At 36.7% G+C, this 17,837-nt stretch overlaps 1 protein-coding gene across 6 annotated transcripts in view; it reads right to left on the bottom strand.

The window, feature by feature from the left end:
* Positions 1-17,837, bottom strand: part of ATXN1 (ataxin 1) — a 219,789-nt gene that overhangs the window by 61,580 nt on the left and 140,372 nt on the right. For 2 of the 6 annotated variants that reach the window (XM_034429200.3, XM_034429199.3), the window contains exon 6: positions 10,260-10,356. The gene's annotated coding sequence lies outside the window, so the exon portion shown is untranslated. The remainder of the gene's footprint in view (positions 1-10,259; positions 10,357-17,837) is intronic. The other 4 variants (XM_087890342.1, XM_087890341.1, XM_087890339.1 and 1 more) reach the window with 3 other exon arrangements.

Below are 17,837 nucleotides of genomic sequence, written 5' to 3'. Positions count from 1 at the left end.
GCAGGAGCCCACATGGCTGCTGGCCCACTTCTTCTGCTTGCTTGCAGCCACAATAGAGTAGGAGGCTTAGTGGTGTGTTGTGGCCGTAAGGTGAGGCAGGTATCAGGGAATGGATGGCCTGGCTGCGGGTCCCTGAGGTAAGCTGGTACAGGGTGCATGGGGCAGATCCAACCCCCTGCCTCACCTCATGGCCATGGCACCAGCGCATTGCTCAACCTCCTGCTCTGTTGTGGCTGCGAGCAAGCAGAAGTGGGCCAGCAATCATGTGAGATCCTGATGGAGCCACCAGTGCCCTGAGGCAACACAAATATCGGAGCATGCATTGCCTGGCTGTGGGGGCCCTGAGATAAGCCAGTGCGGGGGTGCGTGGGGCAGCTCCATTCCTTCTGCCTTGCAATGGCAGCACTGGATCATGTTGGGGCAGGAGGAGCACAGCCTCTTGCCCCAATGTGAGCAAGCAGAAGAAGTGGGCCTGCTGTAGATAAGACCCAGTCTTATTTTGGGGGAAACATGGATATCTATCAGCAACTCTTCAATCAGTCATTCTACACTGAGAGTAAAATAGATTGTCATAATATTCCCATCAATTCTATAACGCTTCCTTAGTTTTGATATAGTCAGTAGTGCCCCTAAAACACCTGAGAAACTGGCTTCTTGCCGAGAGCTATGAATAGAATAAATTCAGCTGTTATTTTCACTAAAAAGCTTCTCTTACATAAATACATTTACACAAAAGGACAACTGGGTCACCAAGAATGTGGATTCAGATCCCTAGAAAAATTATGGCTAACTGTTAAGACCCAGGGTGTTACACGTTGTCAACTGGATAAAGCAACAGCTATTTTAAGAGATAACTATTTTAGCTAGCCATTTATTTGGAATTCTGTGTACCTAGTTATTCCTTTGTTTTCTACTTCACATTTTACAAATCAACTCATTTTTATATTTAAGAGTTCTAGATTTATTAGTGTCTTATTTATTTCTCATTAAAACTGTCCTCATGTTCAAGACTGCAAGAGCTACCTCTTTGGTTCAGGAGTAGCAAAAATGTTTTTATATTCTTTCCTTTGTTCCCTAGATCTGGGCTGGTGAAGTCCTGGAGGAAGAGATAAGAATTTCCATAGAGGTTCTCCATGGCTTGACTGCCTAACACATCACAATCCTCTATAATTTTTAAATTATTTTTTTTTTATTGAGGTAACCCTAGAAAAAAGGCTCTACCAGCTAAATTATCTCTCCTCTCTACTGGTAACAGAGCAGCAAAAACTAATGAAAAAATAATCGAAGATAAATTCTAATGGATACTGCATGTAGCAGTTTCAGAATTAAGAATGCTAAGTGGTGCAGACAATTTTTGTATTTACAAAGCCCAACTACAAAAAAAGTGTAAATTGTTAACATTTAACAATTAAAATAAACCAAATAAAACATTCAAACTAGTAAAACATATACTTTTCACTATTATTTTCTTTTTGAATTACTGTTCACGTTAGGAACATTTTGAAAAAGGGTTTAGAAGTAGCATCTTAACATATGATATCAATAGATGTACACAATAGAAAAAAATGTGAAAATTAAAACACAGGCATCTGGGAATTCAAAATAACAAGGACATGGAAAGGTTAATAGGAATTGATGGTAAAATTCATTTTCTTTTCCATAAAGTTGATTAGATATAATGTTCAAAAGTGCTATTCAGATATTTGGTTATTAGCCTAGTTGGAAACTCTGGGAAATGAAAGATTTTACAAGAGAAATGGACATCAGCACTTATTAAGGCTTTAAATATATTAACAAGAAAAACAAGCGATTAAAATTAAAACCATTTTCAGTATTACTCCATCCTGAACAAATCCCTCTTAATATTCATTGCACTCATTCTGGGTTATCAAATTTAACTTTTGCTTTCAGTATAAGCTACAATTTTCAAGACAAAGAGCCTGCTTAAAATATACTGCAATCTTTTAACCAGCAGTATTATCATAAACAACATTGTTATTGTTCTGTTGTCAACCTCATGTTATAACTCTAAAAACAAGAAAATTATGCTAAGACAATTAATATTGAATCAAAGGGGCTAATGAGACAATGGAATGCAATCTAAAAATAGATTTCTTGGTAGTTGTTATAATAACATTTTCATAATTTCCGGAAGTCAGGAAGAGAATCAAGTAGCTTTGGTGTATCCATTGAAAGCCTAATTCTTCTGTGCTAGAATAGTAAGAAGGGAGGTAGCTTAAAATCCAAAGTAAAGAAAGTGAGTAAAGGATAGAGTAAAGCACAGTAGATAGTAAAGTAAATAAAAAAATGATACCTATTTCTTTATTGATACTTCAAGCAAAACTTCACCTTAGATAAAGTGAAAATACCACCAGTTGAATAGAAATATTATGAATGGAAAAAGTCTGAGCTTTGATGAAAGCCAATAAGATTACCAGCTTTAGGTGACCAAAGCTTTCTGAGATTTTCTACTACCACTTAGTTCAGAGGTTGGCATTTGCTATAGAAAGTCTATGTTTGTTGTAATTTCTATACATATATGTTGGAGAAAGGAAACTTTTGCAAACTTCCTTCATATCATATGTATTAGAAGACTGAAATAATGGAGATGACATAAAGGAAACGAGAACCAAGGATCATATTGATTTGACTGGAAGTCACCCAAGACAAGAGAATACAGGAATCCATAAAATTACAGAGTTTTGAGTTGTGTTTTGATGTGGTGAAAGTAGCAAATTGAAAACAGATAAATTATTGATACAAAGCAATACAGGTAATTCTCGACTTACAACAGTGATCGTTCAAAGTTACAACAGCACTGAAAAAAGTGATTTATGACCATTTTTCACGCTTATGACCTTTGTAGCATCCTCATGGTCACATGATAAAATTCAGATGCTTGGCAACTGGTTCATATTTATGAAGTGTCCCGGGGTCACGTGATCAGCTTTTGCAAACTTCTGACAAGCAAAGTCAATGGGGAATCCAGATTATGATTAACAATCATGTTACTAAATTAAGAAATGCAATGATTCACTTAACAATTGTGTCAAATGGGGTGAAACTCATTTGTTTCACTTAGTATCATACATTTTGGGCTCAATTGTGGTCGTAAGTCGAGGACTACCTGTATTAGGTTCCTGGTAAATTTATATGCCAATGTTCATAAAATAAAGTGAATTGTTTGAAAATAGTCAGGAACATCTATTGTTCTATTGCAAAGTTTGAAGTATTAGAATTTGTTTCTTATAAAATAAGGTTGCAATTCTTTACAGAATACAGTTTTGAGCCAGGGGATTTTGTGAGTAGAAGATAGCTGATTAAACTGAGCCTCACTGAAAATAGAGATTTACTGGAAATAAAGGAGGAAGTGCTGCTGATGAACCATCCTTTCTGCTACCAATTCGCAGTTTGTATTGGCAGGGGGGCAGAGGTCGACCTCGAGACCCCTCATATGTGAGGTGCCTCAGGGGTCGGTTCTCTCGTCCCTTTTGTTCAACATCTATGTGAAGCCGCTGGATGAGATCATCCGAGGCTTCGGGGTGAAGTACCACCAGTACACTGACGACACCCAGCTGTACATCTCCACCCCGGGCCACCCCAATGATGCCTTTGAAGTGATGACCCGGTGCCTGGAGGCCATGCGGATCTGGATGGGGAGGAACAGGCTCAGGCTCAACCCATCCAAGACTGAGTGGCTGTGGTTCCCGGCATCCCGATATAGTCAGTTGACTCCATCACTGACTATTGGGGGCGAGTGGTTGGCCCCCACGGAGAGGGCTCGCAACTTGGGCGTCCTCCTGGATACACAGCTGTCCTTGGAGGAACATCTGGTGGCTGTGGCCAGGGGGACTTTTTATCAGGTTCGCCTGATCCGCCAGTTGTGGCCCTTCCTAGATCGGGATTCCTTGTGCACAGTCACTCATGCCCTCATCACCTCTCGCCTGGACTACGGCAATGCTCTCTACATGGGGCTCCCCTTGAAGAGCACCTGGAGACTCCAGCTGGTCCAGAATGCGGCTGCGCGGGTAGTGACGGGAGCTGCATGGCGCTCCCACATAACACCTCTCCTGAGTGAGCTGCACTGGCTCCCAGTGGTTTTCCGGGTGTTGGTTATCACCTTTAAAGCGCTCCATGGCATAGGACCTGGATATCTTCGAGACCGCCTGCTGCCACCAATGGCCTCCCACCGACCTGTGCGCTCCCACAGAGAGGGCCTCCTCAGGGTGCCATCGGCCAAGCAATGTAGACTGGTGGCTCCCAGGGGGAAGGCCTTCTCTGTGGGGGCACCTGCCCTCTGGAATCAACTGCCCCCAGAGATATGAAGAATTCAAGACCTCGGTGCCTTCCGCCGTGCCCTGAAGACCTTTCTTTTTCAGCAAGCTGGGCTGGTTTAACACTTTTTAAAATGTTTTTAATATGTTTTGTTATTGTTTTTTTAACTTTGGGGCCAAATTTATATATATCTTTTTAAATTGTTTTTAATGTTTGTATCTATGTTTTTTACTTTGGCTGTACACCGCCCTGAGTCCTTCGGGAGAAGGGCGGTCTATAAATTTGATAATAAATAAATAAAAATAAATAAAAATAAAAAAAATGGCATCCTTGTCTTAGCTGCTGGATTCCATTGCTGGGTTGGCAAAAGTGTCCCCAAGACTGTTGGTCCTTAGAGACTTCAATCTGCTACCTGGTCACATTGACCTTCGGCAGGTTAGGAGTACCATAGCAGTCATAAAGCTATCCCACTTTGATCTTGTAGGGTTGGTGTACTCTGGCTTCCTTCAAAAAACATCTACTATCAGAACCCTGGAAGCATACCTTTTTTGTAGTAGTGCCTACCCTGCCTACCCTATCCTAGGAATAAGGTTCACCCTGATGGCCACCACTATGTTATTATTCAGAAGAGTGGTGAAAACCTACCTTTCAACCCAGGTCTTTAGTGAGGGAGAGGGAGACCTTCACTGTTATGCCTGCTATTTTTCATCTTTCATTGATTTTATTGTAATTTCTTTATTTACTGTTAGTTGTTGAGAACCGCCCAGAATTGTTAGCAGTTTGGCAGTGTACAAGTTTCTAAATCATTACCATTTCTATCTACCTGTGAAATGGAGCTTGAAGAATTTGTCGTAGACATCTGAACATCAGTGGCATCTTGATATCATCTATCCAACTTATTTTTATTAGCTAAGAAACTATTTAAGAGCAATCAATGTAGCCGTTTTCTTCTTCTATGTCTTCTTTCTAGCCTCTGTGGCATAGAACACTCTGAAACTACTGATTACGCCTTCGTGAAAAGACTGAACGGCAGGAGCCAGGGGGCATGGTCAGAGCAACGGAGGGGAAAAAATTTGCACTCAGTCTCTAGCAAGTAGAAGAGAGAATACCCATGCGTGGATTGTCGTCACAGCGATTCAGGAAAATATTATTGGTATCTATAGCTTTAACTACAGTATCTAATATAATAAGAAATAAAACCCTTATTCTGATTGAAATACACCTCTAATACCATGAAGTGCTCATAGGATACTCTAGACTTAAGGGTACAGCAGTTATTTTAGTAACAGAAGCACACCTGGAGTAGTCATGAGGAAACATACTATTCTTAACAGAATAGTTTTTCTCCAATAAAGATTGGATAGAATATGACTACTTCCCTCTCATGCATCAGTAATTTTTAGACAGATTCCAACCACAGCAAATTAAAAATGGGACTGTTTGGTTGGCATTACATGCTACTTCAAGTCTGTCTTATCACAGTTATTCCTACTTCATTTATTGTTAAGTTTCACAAAAATGTAAAATCCATTATCATCCATTTTTCTTTCCAACTGAATGTCTTGCAGACTGAAGTGTACAGTTTTTGTGGATCATCCCCCAAGGCAGTGCTGTTCGATAGTACTCAGCACAAACTACAGTTTGAAAGAACAGTTTCTGATAGTCACAATGCAGGTTAACTTCCACTATTTAAATCAGTTATGAAACCATAATCGAGGGCTAAATTAAAGTTCTCCATTTTCTTATAATAAATTGGACGACTATAATATTCCTGCAGGCTGGAATGAAAGGGAAGTGCAGTTAAAGATTTATCATATTGGAAAAGCTAATCTATAATCATAATTCTTTATTTGGATTTTAATGCAAAATCTTCACAAAAAAAGGTTAAATACATTACAGTCTTGGGTGATTCTCCCCCCTCTTTTTTTAAACAGAATTTCTGCTGATTCAAAAGAAAAAAGAAAGCAAAATGAGGAACTCCACAATTATCCAGTTTCAAAACTAAGATTTATCACTTTATTTATTTATTTATTTATTTATTTATTTATTTATTCATTCATTTATTTATTTATTGGTTGGTTCGATTTATATGCCGCCCGTTTCCGGAGACTCAGGGCGGCTTACAATTACTTGATTATAATTATATCTATTTAGGAATAGGACTGACTGACTCTGAGTGAGTGAGTGAGTGAGTGAGTGAGTGACTGACTGACTGACTGACTGACTGACTGACTGACTTCCGTAAGGCTTATGGTCAAAACACAATTTCCTAGAAACAGAATGTATTGTATTATTTTTTGAAGCAACAAGAAACTCAACATACAATTTTTTAAAAGGAGGGTTACACTTTCAATGCAATGAACAATTATTAGTTGAACCACATATTCCTTCCTGTTAGTATCAACTACATCTTCCTTCAGGGGTAAAATATGTTCTTATTCTCACATTCCAAATCTATATAAATGAATATCAACTCTTTTGTTCTTAGATGGTTTGAGAATAAAGAACAAAAAAAGCAAGTTGCAATCTTGCACTTTTTCCCCACTGATTTACTTTGCCTATCATATCTATTTCAAAAGAATGAAAGCTCAGCATCTCTAGTAATCCCTGCTGTGTTAGGTTACCAAAGGACCTCAAAATAGCTGCCTTAGAGTGGCTGTTATGAAAATATCAGAAGATGGTGGTTCTGCAACAGAAGCACAAAATAGAAACCAATTAATAAAACATGCTAATAATAATTCATTGATGCTAAATAGTTATTACTTTGGCAAAGATCTTGTAGTCCTTTAATCCTACTGTACAGGTTGCCTTTCGCATTATGCCCATTTAAAGGAAAGCAACAGCTGTCTTCTGTGGTTCTTAATCAAGAATAAGTCATTGCCTTTTCTAAACACATGTTGATCCCATCGTTAAATATATGAGCTGGTACAGAGAAGTTTGTTGCTTATAAAAGAGAGGCAAAATAATCTTTCAAAGCCTGTAATTCTGGGGAATAAAATATATGCAAACAAGTTTAGAAGTTTTTGGAGTTTTAAATTGTGAGAAAAATTTCATTGCTTCTGTCAAGAAAAAGAGCTGACAATTCTCAAACAACTATACAATCATAAGTCAGAACTGCTCCCCACATTTCAATTGGCCTGTAAAATGTAAACTAATACATTGTTTAATGTTCTTGCATAAAGATTTTTGCCATACTCTCAGGATCCTATTGTTGACATGCAGTTTTGATGAAATAATTAACAGGAACACTCTAAGCCTAGGGAAAGGGAGTGTTATGAAATCTGCCAGCTAGTGCAAGAAGCAGCATGACACAAGCTTTATCAGTTAGTCAATGACTGGATCTGCCAATCATTATGGATCAGTGCTTCCTAATAATTCTGGGTTCTACATTCTACATTACAAGATATGGAGTTTTATTGACCAGTTTTAAACTACAATTCCCAGAGTTCCCTATTGTAACAATGAACCTTTTCTTCTGAGGTACTTTGTTCTGGAGATAAGTCACACCTACGATTGAACAATGACTGGAAATGTAGATACCTTTGCTGTCACAGAATCCCCTCTGTTTCAAACCAGTTTCTCCCTTCCACACAAGGTCTCTGGAGAGCCAGGAGAGGGTTAAAAGGAAAATCTTTACCCCATCCCACCTCTTGTTAGGACTACCGAAAGGGAAACCAAACAAAATTTGGGGGGAATCAATAGCTCAGCCAAGTTGAGGCAGATGCTAGAAGATTCTAAGATTTAAACAAAAATGAACTTTAATAAAGTTCATTTTGTTTAATAAAGGAGCCAAAACAAGGTAAGGTTAAACACACACACAAAACACACATTTAAAAGAAGATATAAAGCAACTTCCCCCTCCCAACCCTAATGCAATTCCCTCTACAGTGAAACAACTCAATTTCCAACCTTGCCCAAGGTAACATCCCTCCCTCTCCTCTGCCACCCAATCCAGGTCTTTAACAACTCTCTTCCAAACCCAAAAACTATTCCCACCTCAAAACCTGACAGAAACCACTTCTTTTCCTTTATTGGCTCTTGGGGATCAGAAGACACCCTCCCAGCATATAAGGTTGGTTTATTATAAAAAAAGCCAGCAGGTGCTCACTATACCTGTCAACAGATTATTGTTAAACCATTTTAATTCCATAATGTAAACAATTCAACAAGAACCAAGGGAACCAGAAAGGAGGTAATCAACAGAAATGCCAGACATTCTCAAAGAATTACTAAATTCTAGGACTAATAAATTGCATTAGTTATGGATACAGTTTCACAGTGTGTCCAAACTATTTTGAAGTGAACTTTGCAACATTTTAAAAAATATCACAGCAATAAAACTACTTATCAAATGGGAATATTTTAGCCCTTTTTTGTGAACAGCTCCTGAGAAAAACCCTTCATTTTCTGTTCAAGATGTAATTGAAAAAAATATTTTTTCCTCAATTCTCTTAGAATTAGATTTGTTGATATACTACTCTAAAATCTAATACTGGTTACAAGTGGTGTTCATTATTTGCTGTTCCAGCGTGCCAACCGCACATTAAAAAAAAAACTGGATAATTATACCTTGAAAAGAAGTGCAGTACACATCTGGAAATGTTGATCTGCCATGACATACAGGCAGAACATAACAATAACAACAGATTTTTTAAAAAACTTTCCACGGATAATCAGGTATCCTTTAAAAAAAAACATGGTTATGTAAAACCATATGGGATGGCACTGTGGATAACAAGTTCTTCTTTATGCATATTACAGAAGATTTAACTAAATACCAAGGAGCTGAATGCAATCTCTTCAATATGGAGGTTTGGATATGGAAACAGCCAGGAATGTCATTAAGTAATTATCTAAGTATAGATAATCTAATCTATATTATCTAGATGTTACCAAGGTGAAATAAAATTGTAATCTCTTATACAATGAGTGCATAAATATTTTTCCTTCTTAAGGGTTAATACTTGCATATATCACTCTTATATAGGAAAATAGAGTTGCATATATTTTTCTAAACTGAACTATATTCTTAATTACTAATGGGTACAGTAATTGCTAAATGATCTTTGGGTGTCTTTTCAAAATCTTCTAGTTCTAACCGATTAATAGGCTAGAGTTTATAAATGATAAAGCCAGGTATACTGAGAACTGTTAGCAAAATAGTACCCTAAAGCCCAACATCACCCCTTGCCATTTAAATATTATGGGAAAACCAAAAACAATCTTTAGGATTACCTGTGCAGTTCAATCCTAAGAATATTTATTTAAGTGTTTCCTATCAAAAAAGAAGGTCACATAAAACAATAGCCAAACAGGTCTGATCCTGTATAATTTTACAAAGAAATACAGTGTTCACTTATTGTCAAGTTTGTTTTTTGAGAATGGTCACCTATCATAATTCTAAATTGAAGTTACTTGAAAGTTGCATTGAAGTTAGGTCCAAAATAAATATGTGAGTCTAGAATTACTGCTATGAATGTCCTCTTCTGAATAATGTCATAGAATTAAATCATATTGAGGAAATAAATGTTCATTTTAACAGCTAAAACAAGCACAAACATTTATAATACATACTTTGCCACACCTTCCTTTGAAGGCTTTATTGTTGAAATATACTGGTAATGTTCTTCAACTAACATAATGTATGTTTGGATGAGATTTCAAATATTATTTCTCTTCTCTTTAACAGAACTGTCCAAAAGATAGATTTGTGAATATTTAAAACATATAACTTTTAACAATTCTCTTGGTTACTCATATACAAAGAAAAATACCTTTCATAAGGACCCATCATGACATTAGAAGCAAATTGATATATTAGATGTCTAAGCCACGTCCTCTGCATGTTGCCAAATCATTGAAGTTTATTATCATGGGTAAATAAGTGAAATTTAGCATCTGCCCTCCTTCTGATTCAGATGACCTAATGCCAAATATAGTTACAAAGGTGGTATTCAAAACCCATTATTGTATAGTTTACTCACACCATTCACTGCTGTCTTCTGGATATCCCAGATTATGCTTCCCCTTGCAGAATTTGCAGATGTTACTGGATAGCTGACAGGTCCATCAATAGTGCTTCTTTCAAATAAAAAATTAAAGAGTAGTGAGAAATAAGGCAAGGAAAAGTATCATATTATATAATAGCAAAGTTTCAATAAAAAAAATTAATGGACTTTGAATAACTGGAACTGAAGACTCACTTCTAAGTATTTTTAGTTTCAAAAAGCACAAACTATGCTGTATTAATTTACAATTTCTAATCCCCTCCTTTTTTTGTTTCCTACTTTCAAACATGTCATAAAAACACATTTATGTAGAGCAATGTGTAGAGCAACAATTCAGTAAAGAAATCTACAAGGATAGCTTTATAATTTATGTATGTATTCCTTTGTTTATTATATATGGATTAAAAAGTCTACCAATAAACAAAACTATGCACAGTCAGAATTGTTTGGAGGTAACATTGTACAATTTTCACCCATATTTCATCAATACACTGTACAATTTTACTGTGATGTGAACATTTCTATTTGTATATAATTCATACTTGCTATTTAAAAACACAAATACAAACTATAATTTGCAACATTATTTAAGAAGCATTCAATACAGTATGCTCACAGATTCCTACCTTGAATCTCTAATAAGGAACATTCTGTACGGCATTTTTCACATGATCTGAACTAATTTTAATAGACCAATTTTTTGCTTTCCCCTTATAAGAAATATAATTAAAGGCTCAAGAATTTTTGCTGCTGAATATATGAAAACCTTCCAAAAGTTAAAGTAGAAATTAACCCTCAGATCATGTCAAATTATTTTCCCCTGAAATATAAGCACACTGGAAAGCCTAAAGCAAAAAGTTCCACATTTACAGCTTTTTTTTGGAACAGGGACTGTGAGTTCATAGCTAAACGTACTGTAGAGACAATCTGCAGTTAAACTGAATAGTAAGTCTATTACTTTCTAGATAGTCAAAATTTATGAACCTAAAAGCTCATATTACATCCTTTCACCACTAGTTAAATTAGCCTAGTACATCTATTCTGAACAGATTTAGAAAACAGAAAGGGAACACTAATGCATGAGTTGTTAAGCTATCTATTGATCTGAGAGAGGGGAAAAAATACTAGGCCCAGATAAGAGCCTCAAGGAAAATACTGTACAACCTGCATGCTGCAATATCAGGATTATATCTGGCATGGCATGGCACGACTGTCTAATTATATTTCTAGTTGGCTTGACTTGAAAAAGTATTTGATAAGAAGTAAGACAGAAAAAGAGCACACTGCTTTGATCAAGGACTGATTTCTTGTCTCCTTCTCTCACTGCTCTTGTCCCAAAAGATCAACTCAATGGCAACTCGTGTCAAAGATCATCTGTCTGCTATCTAAATAAATCCTCTGATTCAATTGATTGTAGCAGCCTCTGCTAGATAACATCTTCTTTTGAATCAGAAGCAAGCAAGCAAACAAATGGAAAATGATGTGTTTACTCCATCTTCAATTGCTAAATCTGATGTTTCTGAAAATAATTATCTCAATCTAGTCAATCTAAATTTGATTTCTTTAACAAAGGCTTCATCACTACTTTTTGTATCCTTCAAGAGGCATTTATTCCTCCAAAGTCCTTATCTCCAAATCAATTCTGGTAGTTTTTAATAGTTAGGAAGTTAGGAAGTAGTAGTTAGGAAGTCCATCCATCCTCATCAGAGGTGGTATTCAGCCGGTTTGGACCAGTTCGCCTGAACCGGTAGCAGAAATCGCGGGTGGGTCCGCCCACCCGCCCAGGCTCTATGCCATCCTATTTATGCACGTTTTTGAGGCTGGGCGCATGCACAGAAGGCACGCGCGTGAGCAAAACGCATGCACGGAAGGCTGGGCCCATGTGCAGAAGGCAGGCACACACGTGAACTGGGGGTGTGCAAGCATGAAGCGAGCGTGTACACGCATGAAGCGAGTGTGCGCAAGCATGAAGCGAGCGTGCACAAACACGGCGAACAAGTAGTAATATAATGTGAAACATACCACTGATCTTCATAGATCATAAAAGCCCTATGAAATTCTTTTCAACATCACTCAAGTATCACCCTAACTCTACAGTTACTCTATGAATTTAACACCCTCCTGGCACTATTACTACAAGTCTCCAAACATGTCATAATTAATTCTGCCTACATTGGGTTTTAGATTTTATGCAGTCATATTGCATTTACAAGGATATCAAATGTATTTATTATTCAATTTCATTGTTTTATACCGGGTGGTCTCACTTTATGCTAGAGTCACATTCCCTGAAAATCTCACATTAAGCAATTCACATAAAGCAAGACATTGAACCAGGATAAGTTTTGGGGAATGATATCAAATTTTGTAGCCCATAAATGTTGTCATACATTTTTAGAGCACTATTCTCAAGCACTACATTAATCAACTACATTTTCTTCCCGGTCTCTGTGTATAGCAAAAGCATTTTTCCCACAGCTGGATTTCTAATGTGCTACTATTCGTAGCAGAAAGAGACAGAATGCATCACAACACTATGAATTTCATTAGAATTCTTTATTATGTCAGGCCCAGTAGATTTGTCCAGTGAAAAGAATGCCTTAGGGCTAAGGATCTTTCACCAGCTTTAGTGTGATGCAACATTTCCCCTCTTGTTTCTTGTTTCTAGAGGTTCTTTTCTTTGGATAAAACATTATTTTGATCTAGTAGTAGCTATTGCAGGTAAACAAGTAAATGGGAAACAGGATACAATTAGAACAATCTCACAATATAATGGTAAATGTGTTCTGATGGTTTCAGCAGGAAAATGTTCAAATAGTTTATGTGGGAAGAAGCATTTATTGCAGAAATTGCAATAGCCTTTGCTTTTTCACACAGAGCAAATTCTTAGATTAAAATAATCAATCCCTTAATAGGGAATTTACCCTAAGCGAGAAAACCTGCATTTGTTTAGTTTCAATTTTAAGAGTTATTCTACATTATTTCTATTCCAAAAATGTTTGGAATATATTAAACAAGCACGTATATAGGTAGTTCTCGACTTACAACCATTTGTTAAGTAATCATTAAGTAATCAGGTTATAACAGCACTGGGAAAAAGTGATTTAAGACCGTTTTACACACTGCAGCATCCCTACAGTCACATGAGCAAAATTCAGATACTTGGCAACTGACTCATATTTATGATGGTTGCAGGATCCCATGGTCACGATCACATTTTGCGATCTTCTAACAAACAAAGTCAATGGAGAAGCCAGATTCCCTTAACAACCGTGTTACTAACTTAAACTGCAGTGATTCATTTAACAACTGTGGCAAGAAAGGTTATACAATGGGGCAAAATTCACTCAACAAATGTCTTACTTAGCAACAGAAACTTTTGGGCTTAACTGTGGTTGTAAATTGAAGACCATCTGTATTCCTGGATTGTCTCATTTGGAAAACAGATTAAATAGTTTGTGCCTTAAAAAAATATACTGTAACTTAAATCATACAACTAAAATTTCAACATGACTGCAGTTTTTCTTGCCTGGATTTGTTTAAATTTTAAATTTCTAAATTTTAAAGAAAGATACTAATTTTCAAATAACAATTTAAACCTGTTGCAGATTTTATTCTTAAACAATGTTTCACAATGATCATATTTAAAATCCAAATAAATAAGAGCTCCTCTCACTTCTCACAACATTTTCAATCGGCTTTAACAAAAATACTTTGTAAATGTCCGCAACACTTCTTCTACTTTATCTTGCTTATAAATTACGTTTTTAATCATCTATTTGTTTCAAAATATGATTGACTTCCTCTTTGTCTAACATGGAATAAACTTATACAGAATCATTCTTTTCAATGAGACTGGGATGAGTGAAAATCATGGTTTTATTCAAGTATCTTTCTCTCTCCTTTCCTCTGTTATTAATCAAGAACCAATTTAATCAAGGAGGGAACCAACCTAGAAATAAGGAGAAATTTCGGGACAGTTAGAACAATTAATCAGTAGAATGGCTTGCATTCAGAAATTGTGGGGGTTCCATCATGGTATGTTTTAAAGAAGAGTTTGGACAGCCATTTGTCTGGAATGGTATAGGGCGGGGCTGTCAAACTTGAGGCATGCGGGCTGGATGCATCATGCGCTGGCCATGCCCATGCCCGATTTAATGAAGGGGGGAAAAGTCACGATACGTCATGTGACACCACTGTGATGACGCAAGTTTGACATTCCTGGTATAGGGTTTCCTGCTTGAGTAAGGCGGTTGGACTAGAAGAACTCCAAGGTCCTTTCCAACTCTGTTGGACCTTAGAAAGCTTGCACAGGCTTTCTAATTTGTTTTCAATCATTTTCTTCCCTTTTTCTCTCCACCAGTTTTTCTTTTTGCAGTTGCACTCATTGCACAGAGCAAAGTTGGTGTTGCTCTCCTTAGCACCTGTCTTTATTCTTTTCTCTTAGTCTGCAGCTGAAGCAAGCCTGCTGTTCTGTAGTATTATCTCTTTTAAGAAGCTACTGTAACCTCTCCAATTAAACTGCCCTCTGCTCAAGAAACAAAAAGCATTATTTAAGAAGACCATCCTTCAAAATTGAAACCTTTGATGCTTTTATTGAAACAACCACTTATTACAATAATACCAGATGTAAACAGAAAAATTCTAAATGAAAAATAAGCCCTATCTGCATTATCCTACTTTAAGAATTTAGCACTTTCTCTAGAAAATGCAGGTTTTTTTTTTAAAGGACAAGCTAATAGGAGCTATGAGCCAAGTTTTGTTATACACATATTATGGGGGATGTCTCATTGTTTCAAAGACTAGTACACAAATGTGCTTTTCATAAATATGTAGCAAGGGGAAATTAAAGGGGAAATTCAGAAAATGTAAGATAACAAAATAAATGTTTTGCACACTGAAGTAAGCTCAGCTTGCCTGCTTGATTTCCACTTGGGAAAGCACACCTAATGTGCCTGAAGCAGGATCTCAAAATGCACTAACTTGTGTCATAGCAGCCTGTTATATTAACAGCTGCAAAGAAGGGTCCAAATTACATATAAAAGACATTAGAACCAGGGCAAAATCAGAATGATGTAAGGACAACAGTTAGTAAGTAAAGGCTGGTTAAGATGGTAGTCTACACCTCCCCCCCTTGCTTGCATTATCATCTGTTCTGCTCAAAACCTTTTTATATTTGTACCTAACATAAATCTACCAGGTTCAACTCCTGTTTCACTGCTGAGTTCCCTCTACTCCCATTGCAAGCCAGCACTCCCGGTATCTGGGAAACTTCAAGGATAGACAACAACAACTGCTGATGCCTTGCCTCTGTCTTCTTCCCTTGTTGCTGCCCATCCCCCACATGGCAACCGTGGGGTGGGGGGAACCTGTTTAAACACCATTGTCTGAGGGGTAAGATAAGAAAACTGCTCCTCCTGCAACTGTGAAGGATGGGAGATAGGGAAAGGTGGAAAGAGATGAAATTTGAGCATTGGGGATGAAAGGGGACACCTCCGGCATCAAATTTCCAGAAGAAACATTTGACAATGTTTTTCTAGAACTGAACCAATAGCTAATTGGCTCTTAGGAAGCCCATAATGCCATGGTTATACAATGGATACAACCTTTTACAATTCCTACATGAATAAGGGGGCCTTGGACAAGTGACAGAATGGAAAGGTGTTTTCAAACAATCACACCAAAGATGATAGTGACAAAAATGAGTTTTATTTTCTACCTTCTCCCATTCTTTCAAGGCCCTCTATCTTTTCTTTATTAGGTTTTGGAGAAGATTACAAGGAGACAAATTGTCTCTTACTGAAATAGGCCAGATACAGCTGGTGAGCTTTCAAATTTCATAATTCAGAAATAACCAAAAATATTGCAAAATTCAAGGATATTTTGGGGGGGAGGTGTGTGTAACTTTCACATCATACCACCAAATGATGTAAAGGGACAGACCCATTTTCCTCCTGATCAGGCCATCTATTATGTTCCTTATATGTCAAACGGAATGAAAAATGGATCCAATGCTAATGATTACTAGACCATGAAGCATTTTATTAGTTTTTACTTTTAGAAAATAAAATATACTGGTGAAAAAGAGATTCCATATGTTGAAAAAGACTGTTTCATAATTTAAACAAATTTACATGGATGCATTTTTCATTTATTAGAATTTTAAAAACAAACATTGATTTCCATAGCATTTAAACAACATTTTTTGGTCAATAATTGAACACATTTATATATCCCTGCTTGAAATTTACAGGAAGTATCTGAACATAAAATATATATTTAACAGAATATATAATTATCCAAAATGTGATGTCATAAAGAGCAATTGTGTTTGAATCATAGCTGAAATTATCCATATGTAAAATAAAACAAAGTGTGCTTTAGCTCAACTTCAAAGCAAAATACCGACTATAAAGTTAAAAGACCCAGTAATTGATTGCTACATGCAAGAACATGAGGAGAACCAATGATTATTCTGTGTAGAATATTTCCTACTAAATCTGAATGCTCCACCCAACTCACAATGTCTTCAACTTATATGAAAAAATGTAATAAAATGTGCAGCTGGCTTCTGTAGCTAAGCCACATCAAAAGTTTCTTCCTTCCAGCTCTTTAGCAAAGTAATCTTTGGATTTATTGCTATGTTCTTGTTATGTGATATATAGTAATCCATACATCTAAAGAAGGCAAGCATAACTTTCAGAATCATGGGGAATAATATTTAAGTCATCATATTAATAAACTACTTCTGTTATAGATGTAAGTATTACTCACTTTCTTGAATTTCTGAGGGAGAAGTAACCTAGGCCCATATATCTCATGCAGATTAAGTTAGAGGATTATCATTATACAAGATAATGGGAGAAAGTTAATCAGCTTCTCTCTGGCCCAATCATTAACTCAATCTGCAACTTCCAGCCTAATAATACTTAAAATACTCACATGGAAGAAAGTTGGAAAAGACTATAATGTCTATGGAGATTCTCAGTCATCCAGGTCATGGTTGTCCCAAAGGTGCTTTTTTTCAAGAGGCAACTGGACTTTCTGTTTTTTTCTTTGAAGATGTTTCACTTCTCATCCAAGAAGCTTCTTCAACTCTGTCTTCAAAGAAAAACCAGAAAGTCCAGTTGCCTCTTGAAAAAGCACCTTTAGGAAAAGAATATAATATTAACTAGTTCCACAGAAGCATCTCTGACACATGACTATGCAACTTCTGTTTGAAGACTTCTAATGAAGGAGAACTCACATATCATGTAGCAGCATGTTACAAGGAGTGACAATTTGTATAGTCAAATTGTCAGGTTCCTCCTGAAGTTTAGCCTGAACCTCCTTCTTTGAAAATTTAACCCACTGAATTTGGTTCTGAACAACAGAGAATAAGATCATTCCCTCTTCTATGTGACAACCTCTCAGATATCTGAAAACTACTATCAGATCTCCCCTTAGTTATCTTTTTTGTATCAATATGCTTTATTCCTCACAGGATTTATTTTCCAGACCCTTCACATTTTTGGTAGCTCCCTCTGAAACTTCTCCAGTTGGTCTTGGTTCTTT

This window comes from Pantherophis guttatus, chromosome 3, assembly GCF_059756535.1.
Source record: "Pantherophis guttatus breed Tessera chromosome 3, ASM5975653v1, whole genome shotgun sequence".
NCBI lineage: Eukaryota > Metazoa > Chordata > Lepidosauria > Squamata > Colubridae > Pantherophis > Pantherophis guttatus.
This window is presented reverse-complemented; position numbering and strand designations above follow the sequence as displayed.